The following is a 19,324-nucleotide window of genomic DNA, read 5'->3' as shown; positions in this document are numbered from 1 at the left end:
ATGCATTCTGCTTCTCTAGCGTTTTTAAGAGCTGTTGATGATGTCAAATGCATGTTACGGCCACACCGCTCTCTAAGCGCCCGATCTCGTCCGATCTCGGCAGCCAAATAGGGCCGGGCCTGGTTAGTACTTGGTAGGAAGACCGCCTGGGAATACCAGGTGCTGTAAGCTTTTTTGCTTGGGTTTACGGGCAGCTCAAGCTGGTGTTACTGCCTATTTATTCATAGAAATTGTTCTATATTTTCATCAAATTTTGTTCTTTCATTGCTGTTTTGCTACTTTATTGGTTTGTCAACCATCGTGCTTCATTACTAGTAGACCATGTTACGGTCCTGGCCATATGTGTTGTTTTTATTTTCTTGTTCTTATAGGTGCCCTGCCTGATTGGCCGGATTTGGGGGAAGTACAGGAAGCTGATTGGTCCATCCTACACTTCCTGTAGTTTTAAAAGTACGGTTCCCAACAGCTAGCGAGGCTCTTTCTGGCAGCAGCACCTGTTTGCTGTTCTTGGTTTCCAAATCTTATTTAGCATTTTTGAATTGTTAGGTTTTGTGCCGTGGTTTTGTTTATAAATTGTATATTTTGTAAATAGTATTAAATCTGTAGGGGTGGACTGCCATTTTCTTTTGATTGTTTTCTCTTGTTTTCACATTAGGGAGTTAGGGTTAGCGACTATCTTTTGGTTTGTTTATTTCTATCAGGCTAGCTAGCACTTTCTGTGGGAAATGGCTTATTTTGTTTATTATGTTGGCCTTGGTTCGCCCTGAGTTGTAGTGTCATGTTTTGTTTGACACTTTCTTTCGTTTAAAATAAATATCATTCTGTTGGAACATCTCAATCCTGGATTTTGGTTTAAGGATCGGAGAGGGAACATGCAAATTTATCTTTGTATGTTTCACCCTGACCCCCTAGACAGGGGCTTAACAGACCAGTACAGTTATAGTACTTTGTACTTTGCCACATTTATCTTCTTCTTAGCAAGTGTCATGCATTCTGCTTCTCTAGCGTTTTTAAGAGCTGTTGATAATGTCAAATGCAGCTTACGGCCACACCGCTCTCTAAGCGCCCGATCTCGTCCGATCTCGGCAGCCAAATAGAGCCGGGCCTGGTTAGTACTTGGTAGGAAGACCGCCTGGGAATACCAGGTGCTGTAAGCTTTTTTGCTTGGGTTTACGGGCAGCTCAAGCTGGTGTTACTGCCTATTTATTCATAGAAATTGTTCTATATTTTCATCAAATTTTGTTCTTTCATTGCTGTTTTGCTACTTTATTGGTTTGTCAACCATCGTGCTTCATTACTAGTAGACCATGTTACGGTCCTGGCCATATGTGTTGTTTTTATTTTCTTGTTCTTATAGGTGCCCTGCCTGATTGGCCGGATTTGGGGGAAGTACAGGAAGCTGATTGGTCCATCCTACACTTCCTGGAGTTTTAAAAGTACGGTTCCCAACAGCTAGCGAGGCTCTTTCTGGCAGCAGCACCTGTTTGCTGTTCTTAGTTTCCAAATCTTATTTAGCATTTTTGAATTGTTAGGTTTTGTGCCGTGGTTTTGTTTATAAATTGTATATTTTGTAAATAGTATTAAATCTGTAGGGGTGGACTGCCATTTTTCTTTTGATTGTTTTCTCTTGTTTTCACATTATAGGGAGTTAGGGTTAGCGACTATCTTTTGGTTTGTTTCTTTCTATCAGGCTAGCTAGCACTTTCTGTGGGAAATGGCTTATTTTGTTTATTATGTTGGCCTTGGTTCGCCCTGAGTTGTAGTGTCATGTTTTGTTTGACACTTTCTTTCGTTTAAAATAAATATCATTCTGTTGGAACATCTCAATCCTGGATTTTGGTTTGGGGATCGGAGAGGGAACATGCAAATTTATCTTTGTATGTTTCACCCTGACCCCCTAGACAGGGGCGTAACAGACCAGTACAGTTATAGTACTTTGTACTTTGCCACATTTATCTTCTTCTTAGCAAGTGTCATGCATTCTGCTTCTCTAGCGTTTTTAAGAGCTGTTGATGATATCAAATGCATGTTACGGCCACACCGCTCTCTAAGCGCCCGATTTCGTCCGATCTCGGCAGCCAAATAGGGCCGGGCCTGGTTAGTACTTGGTAGGAAGACCGCCTGGGAATACCAGGTGCTGTAAGCTTTTTTGCTTGGGTTTACGGGCAGCTCAAGCTGGTGTTACTGCCTATTTATTCATAGAAATTGTTCTATATTTTCATCAAATTTTGTTCTTTCATTGCTGTTTTGCTACTTTATTGGTTTGTCAACCATCGTGCTTCATTACTAGTAGACCATGTTACGGTCCTGGCCATATGTGTTGTTTTTATTTTCTTGTTCTTATAGGTGCCGTGCCTGATTGGCCGGATTTGGGGGAAGTACAGGAAGCTGATTGGTCCATCCTACACTTCCTGGAGTTTTAAATGTACGGTTCCCAACAGCTAGCGAGGCTCTTTCTGGCAGCAGCACCTGTTTGCTGTTCTTGGTTTCCAAATCTTATTTAGCATTTTTGAATTGTTAGGTTTTGTGCCGTGGTTTTGTTTATAAATTGTATATTTTGTAAATAGTATTAAATCTGTAGGGGTGGACTGCCATTTTCTTTTGATTGTTTTCTCTTGTTTTCACATTAGGGAGTTAGGGTTAGCGACTATCTTTTGGTTTGTTTATTTCTATCAGGCTAGCTAGCACTTTCTGTGGGAAATGGCTTATTTTGTTTATTATGTTGGCCTTGGTTCGCCCTGAGTTGTAGTGTCATGTTTTGTTTGACACTTTCTTTCGTTTAAAATAAATATCATTCTGTTGGAACATCTCAATCCTGGATTTTGGTTTGGGGATCGGAGAGGGAACATGCAAATTTATCTTTGTATGTTTCACCCTGACCCCCTAGACAGGGGCGTAACAGACCAGTACAGTTATAGTACTTTGTACTTTGCCACATTTATCTTCTTCTTAGCAAGTGTCATGCATTCTGCTTCTCTAGCGTTTTTAAGAGCTGTTGATGATATCAAATGCATGTTACGGCCACACCGCTCTCTAAGCGCCCGATCTCGTCCGATCTCGGCAGCCAAATACGGCCGGGCCTGGTTAGTACTTGGTAGGAAGACCGCCTGGGAATACCAGGTGCTGTAAGCTTTTTTGCTTGGGTTTACGGGCAGCACAAGCTGGTGTTACTGCCTATTTATTCATAGAAATTGTTCTATATTTTCATCAAATTTTGTTCTTTCATTGCTGTTTTCTACTTTATTGGTTTGCCAACCATCGTGCTTCATTACTAGTAGACCATGTTACGGTCCTGGCCATATGTGTTGTTTTTATTTTCTTGTTCTTATAGGTGCCCTGCCTGATTGGCCGGATTGGGGGGCAGTACAGGAAGCTGATTGGTCCATCCTACACTTCCTGGAGTTTTAAAAGTACGGTTCCCAACAGCTAGCGAGGCTCTTTCTGGCATCAGCACCTGTTTGCTGTTCTTGGTTTCCAAACCTTATTTAGCATTTTTGAATTGTTAGGTTTTGTGCCGTGGTTTTGTTTATAAATTGTATATTTTGTAAATAGTATTAAATCTGTAGGGGTGGACTGCCATTTTTCTTTTGATTGTTTTCTCTTGTTTTCGCATTAGGGAGTTAGGGTTAGCGACTGTCTTTTGGTTTGTTTCTTTCTATCAGGCTAGCTAGCACTTTCTGTGGGAAATGGCTTATTTTGTTTATTATGTTGGCCTTGGTTCGCCCTGAGTTGTAGTGTCATGTTTTGTTTGACACTTTCTTTCGTTTAAAATAAATATCATTCTGTTGGAACATCTCAATCCTGGATTTTGGTTTGGGGATCGGAGAGGGAACATGCTAATTTATCTTTGTATGTTGCACCTTGACCCCCTAGAAAGGGGCGTAACAGACCAGTACAGTTATAGTACTTTGTACTTTGCCACATTTATCTTCTTCTTAGCAAGTGTCATGCATTCTGCTTCTCTAGCGTTTTTAAGAGCTGTTGATAATGTCAAATGCAGCTTACGGCCACACCGCTCTCTAAGCGCCCGATCTCGTCCGATCTCGGCAGCCAAATAGAGCCGGGCCTGGTTAGTACTTGGTAGGAAGACCGCCTGGGAATATCAGGTGCTGTAAGCTTTTTTGCTTTGGTTTACAGGCAGCACAAGCTGGTGTTACTGCCTATTTATTCATAGAAATTGTTCTATATTTTCATCAAATTTTGTTCTTTCATTGCTGTTTTGCTACTTTATTGGTTTGCCAACCATCGTGCTTCATTACTAGTAGACCATGTTACGGTCCTGGCCATATGTGTTGTTTTTATTTTCTTGTTCTTATAGGTGCCCTGCCTGATTGGCCGGATTGGGGGGCAGTACAGGAAGCTGATTGGTCCATCCTACACTTCCTGGAGTTTTAAAAGTACGGTTCCCAACAGCTAGCGAGGCTCTTTCTGGCATCAGCACCTGTTTGCTGTTCTTGGTTTCCAAACCTTATTTAGCATTTTTGAATTGTTAGGTTTTGTGCCGTGGTTTTGTTTATAAATTGTATATTTTGTAAAAAGTATTAAATCTGTAGGGGTGAACTGCCATTTTCTTTGGACTGTTTTCACATTAGGGAGTTAGGGTTAGCGACTGTCTTTTGGTTTGTTTATTTCTATCAGGCTAGCTAGCACTTTCTGTGGGAAATGGCTTATTTTGTTTATTATGTTGGCCTTGGTTCGCCCTGAGTTGTAGTGTCATGTTTTGTTTGACTCTTTCGTTTAAAATAAATATCATTCTGTTGGAACATCTCGATCCTGGATTTTGGTTTGGGGATCGGAGAGGGAACATGCTAATTTATCTTTGTATGTTGCACCCTCACCCCCTAGAAAGGGGCGTAACAGACCAGTACAGTTATAGTACTTTGTACTTTGACACATTTATCTTCTTCTTAGCCAGTGTCATGCATTCTGCTTCTCCAGCGTTTTTAAGAGCTGTTGATGATATCAAATGCATGTTACGGCCACACCGCTCTCTAAGCGCCCGATCTCGTCCGATCTCGGCAGCCAAATAGGGCCGGGCCTGGTTAGTACTTGGTAGGAAGACCGCCTGGGAATACCAGGTGCTGTAAGCTTTTTTGCTTGGGTTTACGGGCAGCTCAAGCTGGTGTTACTGCCTATTTATTCATAGAAATTGTTCTATATTTTCATCAAATTTTGTTCTTTCATTGCTGTTTTGCTACTTTATTGGTTTGTCAACCATCGTGCTTCATTACTAGTAGACCATGTTACGGTCCTGGCCATATGTGTTGTTTTTATTTTCTTGTTCTTATAGGTGCCCTGCCTGATTGGCCGGATTTGGGGGAAGTACAGGATGCTGATTGGTCCATCCTACACTTCCTGGAGTTTTAAATGTACGGTTCCCAACAGCTAGCGAGGCTCTTTCTGGCAGCAGCACCTGTTTGCTGTTCTTGTTTTCCAAATCTTATTTAGCATTTTTGAATTGTTAGGTTTTGTGCCGTGGTTTTGTTTATAAATTGTATATTTTGTAAATAGTATTAAATCTGTAGGGGTGAACTGCCATTTTCTTTGGACTGTTTTCACATTAGGGAGTTAGGGTTAGCGACTGTCTTTTGGTTTGTTTCTTTCTATCAGGCTAGCTAGCACTTTCTGTGGGAAATGGCTTATTTTGTTTATTATGTTGGCCTTGGTTCGCCCTGAGTTGTAGTGTCATGTTTTGTTTGACACTTTCTTTCGTTTAAAATAAATATCATTCTGTTGGAACATCTCGATCCTGGATTTTGGTTTGGGGATCGGAGAGGGAACATGCTAATTTATCTTTGTATGTTGCACCCTGACCCCCTAGAAAGGGGCGTAACAGACCAGTACAGTTATAGTAGTTTGTACTTTGCCACATTTATCTTCTTCTTAGCAAGTGTCATGCATTCTGCTTCTCCAGCGTTTTTAAGAGCTGTTGATGATATCAAATGCAGCTTACGGCCACACCGCTCTCTAAGCGCCCGATCTCGTCCGATCTCGGCAGCCAAATAGAGCCGGGCCTGGTTAGTACTTGGTAGGAAGACCGCCTGGGAATACCAGGTGCTGTAAGCTTTTTTGCTTGGGTTTACGGGCAGCACAAGCTGGTGTTACTGCCTATTTATTCATAGAAATTGTTCTATATTTTCATCAAATTTTGTTCTTTCATTGCTGTTTTGCTACTTTATTGGTTTGCCAACCATCGTGCTTCATTACTAGTAGACCATGTTACGGTCCTGGCCATATGTGTTGTTTTTATTTTCTTGTTCTTATAGGTGCCCTGCCTGATTGGCCGGATTTGGGGGAAGTACAGGAAGCTGATTGGTCAATCCTACACTTCCTGGAGTTTTAAAAGTACGGTTCCCAACAGCTAGCGAGGCTCTTTCTGGCAGCAGCACCTGTTTGCTGTTCTTGGTTTCCAAACCTTATTTAGCATTTTTGAATTGTTAGGTTTTGTGCCGTGATTTTGTTTATAAATTGTATATTTTGTAAATAGTATTAAATCTGTAGGGGTGGACTGCCATTTTTCTTTTGATTGTTTTCTCTTGTTTTCGCATTAGGGAGTTAGGGTTAGCGACTGTCTTTTGGTTTGTTTCTTTCTATCAGGCTAGCTAGCACTTTCTGTGGGAAATGGCTTATTTTGTTTATTATGTTGGCCTTGGTTCGCCCTGAGTTGTAGTGTCATGTTTTGTTTGACACTTTCTTTCGTTTAAAATAAATATCATTCTGTTGGAACATCTCAATCCTGGATTTTGGTTTGGGGATCGGAGAGGGAACATGCAAATTTATCTTTGTATGTTTCACCCTGACCCCCTAGACAGGGGCGTAACAGACCAGTACAGTTATAGTACTTTGTACTTTGCCACATTTATCTTCTTCTTAGCAAGTGTCATGCATTCTGCTTCTCTAGCGTTTTTAAGAGCTGTTGATGATATCAAATGCATGTTACGGCCACACCGCTCTCTAAGCGCCCGATCTCGTCCGATCTCGGCAGCCAAATAGGGCCGGGCCTGGTTAGTACTTGGTAGGAAGACCGCCTGGGAATACCAGGTGCTGTAAGCTTTTTTGCTTGGGTTTACGGGCAGCTCAAGCTGGTGTTACTGCCTATTTATTCATAGAAATTGTTCTATATTTTCATCAAATTTTGTTCTTTCATTGCTGTTTTGCTACTTTATTAGTTTGTCAACCATCGTGCTTCATTACTAGTAAACCATGTTACGGTCCTGGCCATATGTGTTGTTTTTATTTTCTTGTTGTTATAGGTGCCGTGCCTGATTGGCCGGATTTGGGGGAAGTACAGGAAGCTGATTGGTCCATCCTACACTTCCTGGAGTTTTAAATGTACGGTTCCCAACAGCTAGTGAGGCTCTTTCTGGCAGCAGCACCTGTTTGCTGTTCTTGGTTTCCAAATCTTATTTAGCATTTTTGAATTGTTAGGTTTTGTGCCGTGGTTTTGTTTATAAATTGTATATTTTGTAAATAGTATTAAATCTGTAGGGGTGGACTGCCATTTTCTTTTGATTGTTTTCTCTTGTTTTCACATTAGGGAGTTAGGGTTAGCGACTATCTTTTGGTTTGTTTATTTCTATCAGGCTAGCTAGCACTTTCTGTGGGAAATGGCTTATTTTGTTTATTATGTGGGCCTTGGTTCGCCCTGAGTTGTAGTGTCATGTTTTGTTTGACACTTTCTTTCGTTTAAAATAAATATCATTCTGTTGGAACATCTCAATCCTGGATTTTGGTTTGAGGATCGGAGAGGGAACATGCAAATTTATCTTTGTATGTTTCACCCTGACCCCCTAGACAGGGGCTTAACAGACCAGTACAGTTATAGTACTTTGTACTTTGCCACATTTATCTTCTTCTTAGCAAGTGTCATGCATTCTGCTTCTCTAGCGTTTTTAAGAGCTGTTGATAATGTCAAATGCAGCTTACGGCCACACCGCTCTCTAAGCGCCCGATCTCGTCCGATCTCGGCAGCCAAATAGAGCCGGGCCTGGTTAGTACTTGGTAGGAAGACCGCCTGGGAATACCAGGTGCTGTAAGCTTTTTTGCTTGGGTTTACGGGCAGCTCAAGCTGGTGTTACTGCCTATTTATTCATAGAAATTGTTCTATATTTTCATCAAATTTTGTTCTTTCATTGCTGTTTTGCTACTTTATTGGTTTGTCAACCATCGTGCTTCATTACTAGTAGACCATGTTACGGTCCTGGCCATATGTGTTGTTTTTATTTTCTTGTTCTTATAGGTGCCCTGCCTGATTGGCCGGATTTGGGGGAAGTACAGGAAGCTGATTGGTCCATCCTACACTTCCTGGAGTTTTAAAAGTACGGTTCCCAACAGCTAGCGAGGCTCTTTCTGGCAGCAGCACCTGTTTGCTGTTCTTAGTTTCCAAATCTTATTTAGCATTTTTGAATTGTTAGGTTTTGTGCCGTGGTTTTGTTTATAAATTGTATATTTTGTAAATAGTATTAAATCTGTAGGGGTGGACTGCCATTTTTCTTTTGATTGTTTTCTCTTGTTTTCACATTATAGGGAGTTAGGGTTAGCGACTATCTTTTGGTTTGTTTATTTCTATCAGGCTAGCTAGCACTTTCTGTGGGAAATGGCTTATTTTGTTTATTATGTTGGCCTTGGTTCGCCCTGAGTTGTAGTGTCATGTTTTGTTTGACACTTTCTTTCGTTTAAAATAAATATCATTCTGTTGGAACATCTCGATTCTGGATTTTGGTTTGGGGATCGGAGAGGGAACATGCTAATTTATCTTTGTATGTTGCACCCTGACCCCCTAGACAGGGGCGTAACAGACCAGTACAGTTATAGTACTTTGTACTTTGCCACATTTATCTTCTTCTTAGCAAGTGTCATGCATTCTGCTTCTCCAGCGTTTTTAAGAGCTGTTGATGATGTCAAATGCAGCTTCCGGCCACACCGCTCTCTGAGCGCCCGATCTCGTCCGATCTCGGCAGCCAAATACGGCCGGGCCTGGTTAGTACTTGGTAGGAAGACCGCCTGGGAATACCAGGTGCTGTAAGCTTTTTAGCTTGGGTTTACGGGCAGCACAAGCTGGTGTTACTGCCTATTTATTCATAGAAATTGTTCTATATTTTCAACAAATTTTGTTCTTTCATTGCTGTTTTGCTACTTTATTGGTTTGTCAACCATCGTGCTTCATTACTAGTAGACCATGTTACGGTCCTGGCCATATGTGTTGTTTTTATTTTCTTGTTCTTATAGGTGCCCTGCCTGATTGGCCGGATTTGGGGGAAGTACAGGAAGCTGATTGGTCAATCCTACACTTCCTGGAGTTTTAAAAGTACGGTTCCCAACAGCTAGCGAGGCTCTTTCTGGCAGCAGCACCTGTTTGCTGTTCTTGGTTTCCAAACCTTATTTAGCATTTTTGAATTGTTAGGTTTTGTGCCGTGATTTTGTTTATAAATTGTATATTTTGTAAATAGTATTAAATCTGTAGGGGTGGACTGCCATTTTTCTTTTGATTGTTTTCTCTTGTTTTCGCATTAGGGAGTTAGGGTTAGCGACTGTCTTTTGGTTTGTTTCTTTCTATCAGGCTAGCTAGCACTTTCTGTGGGAAATGGCTTATTTTGTTTATTATGTTGGCCTTGGTTCGCCCTGAGTTGTAGTGTCATGTTTTGTTTGACACTTTCTTTCGTTTAAAATAAATATCATTCTGTTGGAACATCTCGATCCTGGATTTTGGTTTGGGGATCGGAGAGGGAACATGCAAATTTATCTTTGTATGTTTCACCCTGACCCCCTAGACAGGGGCGTAACAGACCAGTACAGTTATAGTACTTTGTACTTTGCCACATTTATCTTCTTCTTAGCAAGTGTCATGCATTCTGCTTCTCCAGCGTTTTTAAGAGCTGTTGATGATATCAAATGCAGCTTACGGCCACACCGCTCTCTAAGCGCCCGATCTCGTCCGATCTCGACAGCCAAATAGAGCCGGGCCTGGTTAGTACTTGGTAGGAAGACCGCCTGGGAATACCAGGTGCTGTAAGCTTTTTTGCTTGGGTTTACGGGCAGCACAAGCTGGTGTTACTGCCTATTTATTCATAGAAATTGTTCTATATTTTCATCAAATTTTGTTCTTTCATTGCTGTTTTGCTACTTTATTGGTTTGCCAACCATCGTGCTTCATTACTAGTAGACCATGTTACGGTCCTGGCCATATGTGTTGTTTTTATTTTCTTGTTCTTATAGGTGCCCTGCCTGATTGGCTGGATTGGGGGGCAGTACAGGAAGCTGATTGGTCCATCCTACACTTCCTGGAGTTTTAAAAGTATGGTTCCCAACAGCTAGCGAGGCTCTTTCTGGCATCAGCACCTGTTTGCTGTTCTTGGTTTCCAAACCTTATTTAGCATTTTTGAATTGTTAGGTTTTGTGCCGTGGTTTTGTTTATAAATTGTATATTTTGTAAATAGTATTAAATCTGTAGGGGTGAACTGCCATTTTCTTTGGACTGTTTTCACATTAGGGAGTTAGGGTTAGCGACTGTCTTTTGGTTTGTTTCTTTCTATCAGGCTAGCTAGCACTTTCTGTGGGAAATGGCTTATTTTGTTTATTATGTTGGCCTTGGTTCGCCCTGAGTTGTAGTGTCATGTTTTGTTTGACACTTTCTTTCGTTTAAAATAAATATCATTCTGTTGGAACATCTCAATCCTGGATTTTGGTTTGGGGATCGGAGAGGGAACATGCAAATTTATCTTTGTATGTTTCACCCTGACCCCCTAGACAGGGGCGTAACAGACCAGTACAGTTATAGTACTTTGTACTTTGCCACATTTATCTTCTTCTTAGCAAGTGTCATGCATTCTGCTTCTCTAGCGTTTTTAAGAGCTGTTGATGATGTCAAATGCATGTTACGGCCACACCGCTCTCTAAGCGCCCGATCTCGTCCGATCTCGGCAGCCAAATAGGGCCGGGCCTGGTTAGTACTTGGTAGGAAGACCGCCTGGGAATACCAGGTGCTGTAAGCTTTTTTGCTTGGGTTTACGGGCAGCTCAAGCTGGTGTTACTGCCTATTTATTCATAGAAATTGTTCTATATTTTCATCAAATTTTGTTCTTTCATTGCTGTTTTGCTACTTTATTGGTTTGTCAACCATCGTGCTTCATTACTAGTAGACCATGTTACGGTCCTGGCCATATGTGTTGTTTTTATTTTCTTGTTCTTATAGGTGCCCTGCCTGATTGGCCGGATTTGGGGGAAGTACAGGAAGCTGATTGGTCCATCCTACACTTCCTGTAGTTTTAAAAGTACGGTTCCCAACAGCTAGCGAGGCTCTTTCTGGCAGCAGCACCTGTTTGCTGTTCTTAGTTTCCAAATCTTATTTAGCATTTTTGAATTGTTAGGTTTTGTGCCGTGGTTTTGTTTATAAATTGTATATTTTGTAAATAGTATTAAATCTGTAGGGGTGGACTGCCATTTTTCTTTTGATTGTTTTCTCTTGTTTTCACATTATAGGGAGTTAGGGTTAGCGACTATCTTTTGGTTTGTTTCTTTCTATCAGGCTAGCTAGCACTTTCTGTGGGAAATGGCTTATTTTGTTTATTATGTTGGCCTTGGTTCGCCCTGAGTTGTAGTGTCATGTTTTGTTTGACACTTTCTTTCGTTTAAAATAAATATCATTCTGTTGGAACATCTCAATCCTGGATTTTGGTTTGGGGATCGGAGAGGGAACATGCAAATTTATCTTTGTATGTTTCACCCTGACCCCCTAGACAGGGGCGTAACAGACCAGTACAGTTATAGTACTTTGTACTTTGCCACATTTATCTTCTTCTTAGCAAGTGTCATGCATTCTGCTTCTCTAGCGTTTTTAAGAGCTGTTGATGATATCAAATGCATGTTACGGCCACACCGCTCTCTAAGCGCCCGATTTCGTCCGATCTCGGCAGCCAAATAGGGCCGGGCCTGGTTAGTACTTGGTAGGAAGACCGCCTGGGAATACCAGGTGCTGTAAGCTTTTTTGCTTGGGTTTACGGGCAGCTCAAGCTGGTGTTACTGCCTATTTATTCATAGAAATTGTTCTATATTTTCATCAAATTTTGTTCTTTCATTGCTGTTTTGCTACTTTATTGGTTTGTCAACCATCGTGCTTCATTACTAGTAGACCATGTTACGGTCCTGGCCATATGTGTTGTTTTTATTTTCTTGTTCTTATAGGTGCCGTGCCTGATTGGCCGGATTTGGGGGAAGTACAGGAAGCTGATTGGTCCATCCTACACTTCCTGGAGTTTTAAATGTACGGTTCCCAACAGCTAGCGAGGCTCTTTCTGGCAGCAGCACCTGTTTGCTGTTCTTGGTTTCCAAATCTTATTTAGCATTTTTGAATTGTTAGGTTTTGTGCCGTGGTTTTGTTTATAAATTGTATATTTTGTAAATAGTATTAAATCTGTAGGGGTGGACTGCCATTTTCTTTTGATTGTTTTCTCTTGTTTTCACATTAGGGAGTTAGGGTTAGCGACTATCTTTTGGTTTGTTTATTTCTATCAGGCTAGCTAGCACTTTCTGTGGGAAATGGCTTATTTTGTTTATTATGTTGGCCTTGGTTCGCCCTGAGTTGTAGTGTCATGTTTTGTTTGACACTTTCTTTCGTTTAAAATAAATATCATTCTGTTGGAACATCTCAATCCTGGATTTTGGTTTGGGGATCGGAGAGGGAACATGCAAATTTATCTTTGTATGTTTCACCCTGACCCCCTAGACAGGGGCGTAACAGACCAGTACAGTTATAGTACTTTGTACTTTGCCACATTTATCTTCTTCTTAGCAAGTGTCATGCATTCTGCTTCTCTAGCGTTTTTAAGAGCTGTTGATGATATCAAATGCATGTTACGGCCACACCGCTCTCTAAGCGCCCGATCTCGTCCGATCTCGGCAGCCAAATACGGCCGGGCCTGGTTAGTACTTGGTAGGAAGACCGCCTGGGAATACCAGGTGCTGTAAGCTTTTTTGCTTGGGTTTACGGGCAGCACAAGCTGGTGTTACTGCCTATTTATTCATAGAAATTGTTCTATATTTTCATCAAATTTTGTTCTTTCATTGCTGTTTTCTACTTTATTGGTTTGCCAACCATCGTGCTTCATTACTAGTAGACCATGTTACGGTCCTGGCCATATGTGTTGTTTTTATTTTCTTGTTCTTATAGGTGCCCTGCCTGATTGGCCGGATTGGGGGGCAGTACAGGAAGCTGATTGGTCCATCCTACACTTCCTGGAGTTTTAAAAGTACGGTTCCCAACAGCTAGCGAGGCTCTTTCTGGCATCAGCACCTGTTTGCTGTTCTTGGTTTCCAAACCTTATTTAGCATTTTTGAATTGTTAGGTTTTGTGCCGTGGTTTTGTTTATAAATTGTATATTTTGTAAATAGTATTAAATCTGTAGGGGTGGACTGCCATTTTTCTTTTGATTGTTTTCTCTTGTTTTCGCATTAGGGAGTTAGGGTTAGCGACTGTCTTTTGGTTTGTTTCTTTCTATCAGGCTAGCTAGCACTTTCTGTGGGAAATGGCTTATTTTGTTTATTATGTTGGCCTTGGTTCGCCCTGAGTTGTAGTGTCATGTTTTGTTTGACACTTTCTTTCGTTTAAAATAAATATCATTCTGTTGGAACATCTCAATCCTGGATTTTGGTTTGGGGATCGGAGAGGGAACATGCTAATTTATCTTTGTATGTTGCACCTTGACCCCCTAGAAAGGGGCGTAACAGACCAGTACAGTTATAGTACTTTGTACTTTGCCACATTTATCTTCTTCTTAGCAAGTGTCATGCATTCTGCTTCTCTAGCGTTTTTAAGAGCTGTTGATAATGTCAAATGCAGCTTACGGCCACACCGCTCTCTAAGCGCCCGATCTCGTCCGATCTCGGCAGCCAAATAGAGCCGGGCCTGGTTAGTACTTGGTAGGAAGACCGCCTGGGAATATCAGGTGCTGTAAGCTTTTTTGCTTTGGTTTACAGGCAGCACAAGCTGGTGTTACTGCCTATTTATTCATAGAAATTGTTCTATATTTTCATCAAATTTTGTTCTTTCATTGCTGTTTTGCTACTTTATTGGTTTGCCAACCATCGTGCTTCATTACTAGTAGACCATGTTACGGTCCTGGCCATATGTGTTGTTTTTATTTTCTTGTTCTTATAGGTGCCCTGCCTGATTGGCCGGATTGGGGGGCAGTACAGGAAGCTGATTGGTCCATCCTACACTTCCTGGAGTTTTAAAAGTACGGTTCCCAACAGCTAGCGAGGCTCTTTCTGGCATCAGCACCTGTTTGCTGTTCTTGGTTTCCAAACCTTATTTAGCATTTTTGAATTGTTAGGTTTTGTGCCGTGGTTTTGTTTATAAATTGTATATTTTGTAAAAAGTATTAAATCTGTAGGGGTGAACTGCCATTTTCTTTGGACTGTTTTCACATTAGGGAGTTAGGGTTAGCGACTGTCTTTTGGTTTGTTTATTTCTATCAGGCTAGCTAGCACTTTCTGTGGGAAATGGCTTATTTTGTTTATTATGTTGGCCTTGGTTCGCCCTGAGTTGTAGTGTCATGTTTTGTTTGACTCTTTCGTTTAAAATAAATATCATTCTGTTGGAACATCTCGATCCTGGATTTTGGTTTGGGGATCGGAGAGGGAACATGCTAATTTATCTTTGTATGTTGCACCCTCACCCCCTAGAAAGGGGCGTAACAGACCAGTACAGTTATAGTACTTTGTACTTTGACACATTTATCTTCTTCTTAGCCAGTGTCATGCATTCTGCTTCTCCAGCGTTTTTAAGAGCTGTTGATGATATCAAATGCATGTTACGGCCACACCGCTCTCTAAGCGCCCGATCTCGTCCGATCTCGGCAGCCAAATAGGGCCGGGCCTGGTTAGTACTTGGTAGGAAGACCGCCTGGGAATACCAGGTGCTGTAAGCTTTTTTGCTTGGGTTTACGGGCAGCTCAAGCTGGTGTTACTGCCTATTTATTCATAGAAATTGTTCTATATTTTCATCAAATTTTGTTCTTTCATTGCTGTTTTGCTACTTTATTGGTTTGTCAACCATCGTGCTTCATTACTAGTAGACCATGTTACGGTCCTGGCCATATGTGTTGTTTTTATTTTCTTGTTCTTATAGGTGCCCTGCCTGATTGGCCGGATTTGGGGGAAGTACAGGATGCTGATTGGTCCATCCTACACTTCCTGGAGTTTTAAATGTACGGTTCCCAACAGCTAGCGAGGCTCTTTCTGGCAGCAGCACCTGTTTGCTGTTCTTGTTTTCCAAATCTTATTTAGCATTTTTGAATTGTTAGGTTTTGTGCCGTGGTTTTGTTTATAAATTGTATATTTTGTAAATAGTATTAAATCTGTAGGGGTGAACTGCCATTTTCTTTGGACTGTTTTCACATTAGGGAGTTAGGGTTAGCGACTGTCTTTTGGTTTGTTTCTTTCTATCAGGCTAGCTAGCACTTTCTGTGGGAAATGGCTTATTTTGTTTATTATGTTGGCCTTGGTTCGCCCTGAGTTGTAGTGTCATGTTTTGTTTGACACTTTCTTTCGTTTAAAATAAATATCATTCTGTTGGAACATCTCGATCCTGGATTTTGGTTTGGGGATCGGAGAGGGAACATGCTAATTTATCTTTGTATGTTGCACCCTGACCCCCTAGAAAGGGGCGTAACAGACCAGTACAGTTATAGTAGTTTGTACTTTGCCACATTTATCTTCTTCTTAGCAAGTGTCATGCATTCTGCTTCTCCAGCGTTTTTAAGAGCTGTTGATGATATCAAATGCAGCTTACGGCCACACCGCTCTCTAAGCGCCCGATCTCGTCCGATCTCGGCAGCCAAATAGAGCCGGGCCTGGTTAGTACTTGGTAGGAAGACCGCCTGGGAATACCAGGTGCTGTAAGCTTTTTTGCTTGGGTTTACGGGCAGCACAAGCTGGTGTTACTGCCTATTTATTCATAGAAATTGTTCTATATTTTCATCAAATTTTGTTCTTTCATTGCTGTTTTGCTACTTTATTGGTTTGCCAACCATCGTGCTTCATTACTAGTAGACCATGTTACGGTCCTGGCCATATGTGTTGTTTTTATTTTCTTGTTCTTATAGGTGCCCTGCCTGATTGGCTGGATTGGGGGGCAGTACAGGAAGCTGATTGGTCCATCCTACACTTCCTGGAGTTTTAAAAGTATGGTTCCCAACAGCTAGCGAGGCTCTTTCTGGCATCAGCACCTGTTTGCTGTTCTTGGTTTCCAAACCTTATTTATCATTTTTGAATTGTTAGGTTTTGTGCCGTGGTTTTGTTTATAAATTGTATATTTTGTAAATAGTATTAAATCTGTAGGGGTGGACTGCCATTTTTCTTTTGATTGTTTTCTCTTGTTTTCACATTAGGGAGTTAGGGTTAGCGACTATCTTTTGGTTTGTTTATTTCTATCAGGCTAGCTAGCACTTTCTGTGGGAAATGGCTTATTTTGTTTATTATGTTGGCCTTGGTTCGCCCTGAGTTGTAGTGTCATGTTTTGTTTGACACTTTCTTTCGTTTAAAATAAATATCATTCTGTTGGAACATCTCAATCCTGGATTTTGCTTTGAGGATCGGAGAGGGAACATGCAAATTTATCTTTGTATGTTTCACCCTGACCCCCTAGACAGGGGCGTAACAGACCAGTACAGTTATAGTACTTTGTACTTTGCCACATTTATCTTCTTCTTAGCAAGTGTCATGCATTCTGCTTCTCTAGCGTTTTTAAGAGCTGTTGATAATGTCAAATGCAGCTTACGGCCACACCGCTCTCTAAGCGCCCGATCTCGTCCGATCTCGGCAGCCAAATAGAGCCGGGCCTGGTTAGTACTTGGTAGGAAGACCGCCTGGGAATACCAGGTGCTGTAAGCTTTTTTGCTTGGGTTTACGGGCAGCACAAGCTGGTGTTACTGCCTATTTATTCATAGAAATTGTTCTATATTTTCATCAAATTTTGTTCTTTCATTGCTGTTTTGCTACTTTATTGGTTTGCCAACCATCGTGCTTCATTACTAGTAGACCATGTTACGGTCCTGGCCATATGTGTTGTTTTTATTTTCTTGTTCTTATAGGTGCCCTGCCTGATTGGCCGGATTGGGGGGCAGTACAGGAGGCTGATTGGTCCATCCTACACTTGCTGGAGTTTTAAAAGTACGGTTCCCAACAGCTAGCGAGGCTCTTTCTGGCATCAGCACCTGTTTGCTGTTCTTGGTTTCCAAACCTTATTTAGCATTTTTGAATTGTTAGGTTTTGTGCCGTGGTTTTGTTTATAAATTGTATATTTTGTAAATAGTATTAAATCTGTAGGGGTGGACTGCCATTTTCTTTTGATTGTTTTCTCTTGTTTTCACATTAGGGAGTTAGGGTTAGCGACTATCTTTTGGTTTGTTTATTTCTATCAGGCTAGCTAGCACTTTCTGTGGGAAATGGCTTATTTTGTTTATTATGTTGGCCTTGGTTCGCCCTGAGTTGTAGTGTCATGTTTTGTTTGACACTTTCTTTCGTTTAAAATAAATATCATTCTGTTGGAACATCTCGATTCTGGATTTTGGTTTGGGGATCGGAGAGGGAACATGCTAATTTATCTTTGTATGTTGCACCCTGACCCCCTAGACAGGGGCGTAACAGACCAGTACAGTTATAGTACTTTGTACTTTGCCACATTTATCTTCTTCTTAGCAAGTGTCATGCATTCTGCTTCTCCAGCGTTTTTAAGAGTGTTGATGATGTCAAATGCAGCTTACGGCCACACCGCTCTCTGAGCGCCCCATCTCGTCCGATCTCAGCAGCCAAATAGGGCCGGGCCTGGTTAGTACTTGGTAGGAAGACCGCCTGGGAATACCAGGTGCTGTAAGCTTTTTTGCTTGGGTTTACGGGCAGCTCAAGCTGGTGTTACTGCCTATTTATTCATAGAAATTGTTCTATATTTTCATCAAATTTTGTTCTTTCATTGCTGTTTTGCTACTTTATTGGTTTGTCAACCATCGTGCTTCATTACTAGTAGACCATGTTACGGTCCTGGCCATATGTGTTGTTTTTATTTTCTTGTTCTTATAGGTGCCCTGCCTGATTGGCCGGATTTGGGGGAAGTACAGGAAGCTGATTGGTCCATCCTACACTTCCTGGAGTTTTAAAAGTACGGTTCCCAACAGCTAGCGAGGCTCTTTCTGGCAGCAGCACCTGTTTGCTGTTCTTGGTTTCCAAACCTTATTTAGCATTTTTGAATTGTTAGGTTTTGTGCCGTGGTTTTGTTTATAAATTGTATATTTTGTAAATAGTATTAAATCTGTAGGGGTGGACTGCCATTTTTCTTTTGATTGTTTTCTCTTGTTTTCGCATTAGGGAGTTAGGGTTAGCGACTGTCTTTTGGTTTGTTTCTTTCTATCAGGCTAGCTAGCACTTTCTGTGGGAAATGGCTTATTTTGTTTATTATGTTGGCCTTGGTTCGCCCTGAGTTGTAGTGTCATGTTTTGTTTGACACTTTCTTTCGTTTAAAATAAATATCATTCTGTTGGAACATCTCAATCCTGGATTTTGGTTTGGGGATCGGAGAGGGAACATGCAAATTTATCTTTGTATGTTTCACCCTGACCCCCTAGACAGGGGCGTAACAGACCAGTACAGTTATAGTACTTTGTACTTTGCCACATTTATCTTCTTCTTAGCAAGTGTCATGCATTCTGCTTCTCTAGCGTTTTTAAGAGCTGTTGATGATATCAAATGCATGTTACGGCCACACCGCTCTCTAAGCGCCCGATCTCGTCCGATCTCGGCAGCCAAATAGGGCTGGGCCTGGTTAGTACTTGGTAGGAAGACCGCCTGGGAATACCAGGTGCTGTAAGCTTTTTTGCTTGGGTTTACGGGCAGCTCAAGCTGGTGTTACTGCCTATTTATTCATAGAAATTGTTCTATATTTTCATCAAATTTTGTTCTTTCATTGCTGTTTTGCTACTTTATTGGTTTGTCAACCATCGTGCTTCATTACTAGTAGACCATGTTACGGTCCTGGCCATATGTGTTGTTTTTATTTTCTTGTTCTTATAGGTGCCGTGCCTGATTGACCGGATTTGGGGGAAGTACAGGAAGCTGATTGGTCCATCCTACACTTCCTGGAGTTTTAAATGTACGGTTCCCAACAGCTAGCGAGGCTCTTTCTGGCAGCAGCACCTGTTTGCTGTTCTTGGTTTCCAAATCTTATTTAGCATTTTTGAATTGTTAGGTTTTGTGCCGTGGTTTTGTTTATAAATTGTATATTTTGTAAATAGTATTAAATCTGTAGGGGTGGACTGCCATTTTCTTTTGATTGTTT

General features: G+C 41.3%; 20 pseudogenes; all 20 read left to right on the top strand.

Annotated features, from left to right (window-relative positions):
• The first annotated feature begins 52 nt into the window (after positions 1 to 52).
• On the top strand, positions 53 to 171 carry LOC137116138 (5S ribosomal RNA; annotated as a pseudogene).
• An 867-nt stretch (positions 172 to 1,038) lies between these two features.
• Positions 1,039 to 1,157, top strand: LOC137115832 (5S ribosomal RNA; annotated as a pseudogene).
• An 870-nt stretch (positions 1,158 to 2,027) lies between these two features.
• On the top strand, positions 2,028 to 2,146 carry LOC137116274 (5S ribosomal RNA; annotated as a pseudogene).
• Positions 2,147 to 3,013: 867 nt separating this feature from the next.
• LOC137116285 (5S ribosomal RNA) lies at positions 3,014 to 3,132 on the top strand (annotated as a pseudogene).
• An 867-nt stretch (positions 3,133 to 3,999) lies between these two features.
• LOC137115980 (5S ribosomal RNA) lies at positions 4,000 to 4,118 on the top strand (annotated as a pseudogene).
• An 853-nt stretch (positions 4,119 to 4,971) lies between these two features.
• LOC137116137 (5S ribosomal RNA) lies at positions 4,972 to 5,090 on the top strand (annotated as a pseudogene).
• Positions 5,091 to 5,947: 857 nt separating this feature from the next.
• LOC137115831 (5S ribosomal RNA) lies at positions 5,948 to 6,066 on the top strand (annotated as a pseudogene).
• An 868-nt stretch (positions 6,067 to 6,934) lies between these two features.
• On the top strand, positions 6,935 to 7,053 carry LOC137116136 (5S ribosomal RNA; annotated as a pseudogene).
• Positions 7,054 to 7,920: 867 nt separating this feature from the next.
• Positions 7,921 to 8,039, top strand: LOC137115829 (5S ribosomal RNA; annotated as a pseudogene).
• Positions 8,040 to 8,909: 870 nt separating this feature from the next.
• On the top strand, positions 8,910 to 9,028 carry LOC137116296 (5S ribosomal RNA; annotated as a pseudogene).
• An 868-nt stretch (positions 9,029 to 9,896) lies between these two features.
• On the top strand, positions 9,897 to 10,015 carry LOC137116003 (5S ribosomal RNA; annotated as a pseudogene).
• An 857-nt stretch (positions 10,016 to 10,872) lies between these two features.
• On the top strand, positions 10,873 to 10,991 carry LOC137116134 (5S ribosomal RNA; annotated as a pseudogene).
• Positions 10,992 to 11,861: 870 nt separating this feature from the next.
• Positions 11,862 to 11,980, top strand: LOC137116273 (5S ribosomal RNA; annotated as a pseudogene).
• An 867-nt stretch (positions 11,981 to 12,847) lies between these two features.
• On the top strand, positions 12,848 to 12,966 carry LOC137116284 (5S ribosomal RNA; annotated as a pseudogene).
• Positions 12,967 to 13,833: 867 nt separating this feature from the next.
• LOC137115979 (5S ribosomal RNA) lies at positions 13,834 to 13,952 on the top strand (annotated as a pseudogene).
• An 853-nt stretch (positions 13,953 to 14,805) lies between these two features.
• Positions 14,806 to 14,924, top strand: LOC137116133 (5S ribosomal RNA; annotated as a pseudogene).
• An 857-nt stretch (positions 14,925 to 15,781) lies between these two features.
• Positions 15,782 to 15,900, top strand: LOC137115828 (5S ribosomal RNA; annotated as a pseudogene).
• Positions 15,901 to 16,768: 868 nt separating this feature from the next.
• LOC137115827 (5S ribosomal RNA) lies at positions 16,769 to 16,887 on the top strand (annotated as a pseudogene).
• An 866-nt stretch (positions 16,888 to 17,753) lies between these two features.
• Positions 17,754 to 17,872, top strand: LOC137115804 (5S ribosomal RNA; annotated as a pseudogene).
• Positions 17,873 to 18,740: 868 nt separating this feature from the next.
• On the top strand, positions 18,741 to 18,859 carry LOC137116100 (5S ribosomal RNA; annotated as a pseudogene).
• Positions 18,860 to 19,324: the final 465 nt, after the last annotated feature.

Source organism: Channa argus, unplaced genomic scaffold (assembly GCF_033026475.1).
Source record: "Channa argus isolate prfri unplaced genomic scaffold, Channa argus male v1.0 Contig030, whole genome shotgun sequence".
Lineage (NCBI taxonomy): Eukaryota > Metazoa > Chordata > Actinopteri > Anabantiformes > Channidae > Channa > Channa argus.
The sequence above is the reverse complement of the archived record's forward strand: the minus strand, read 5'-3'. Positions and strand labels throughout refer to the sequence as shown.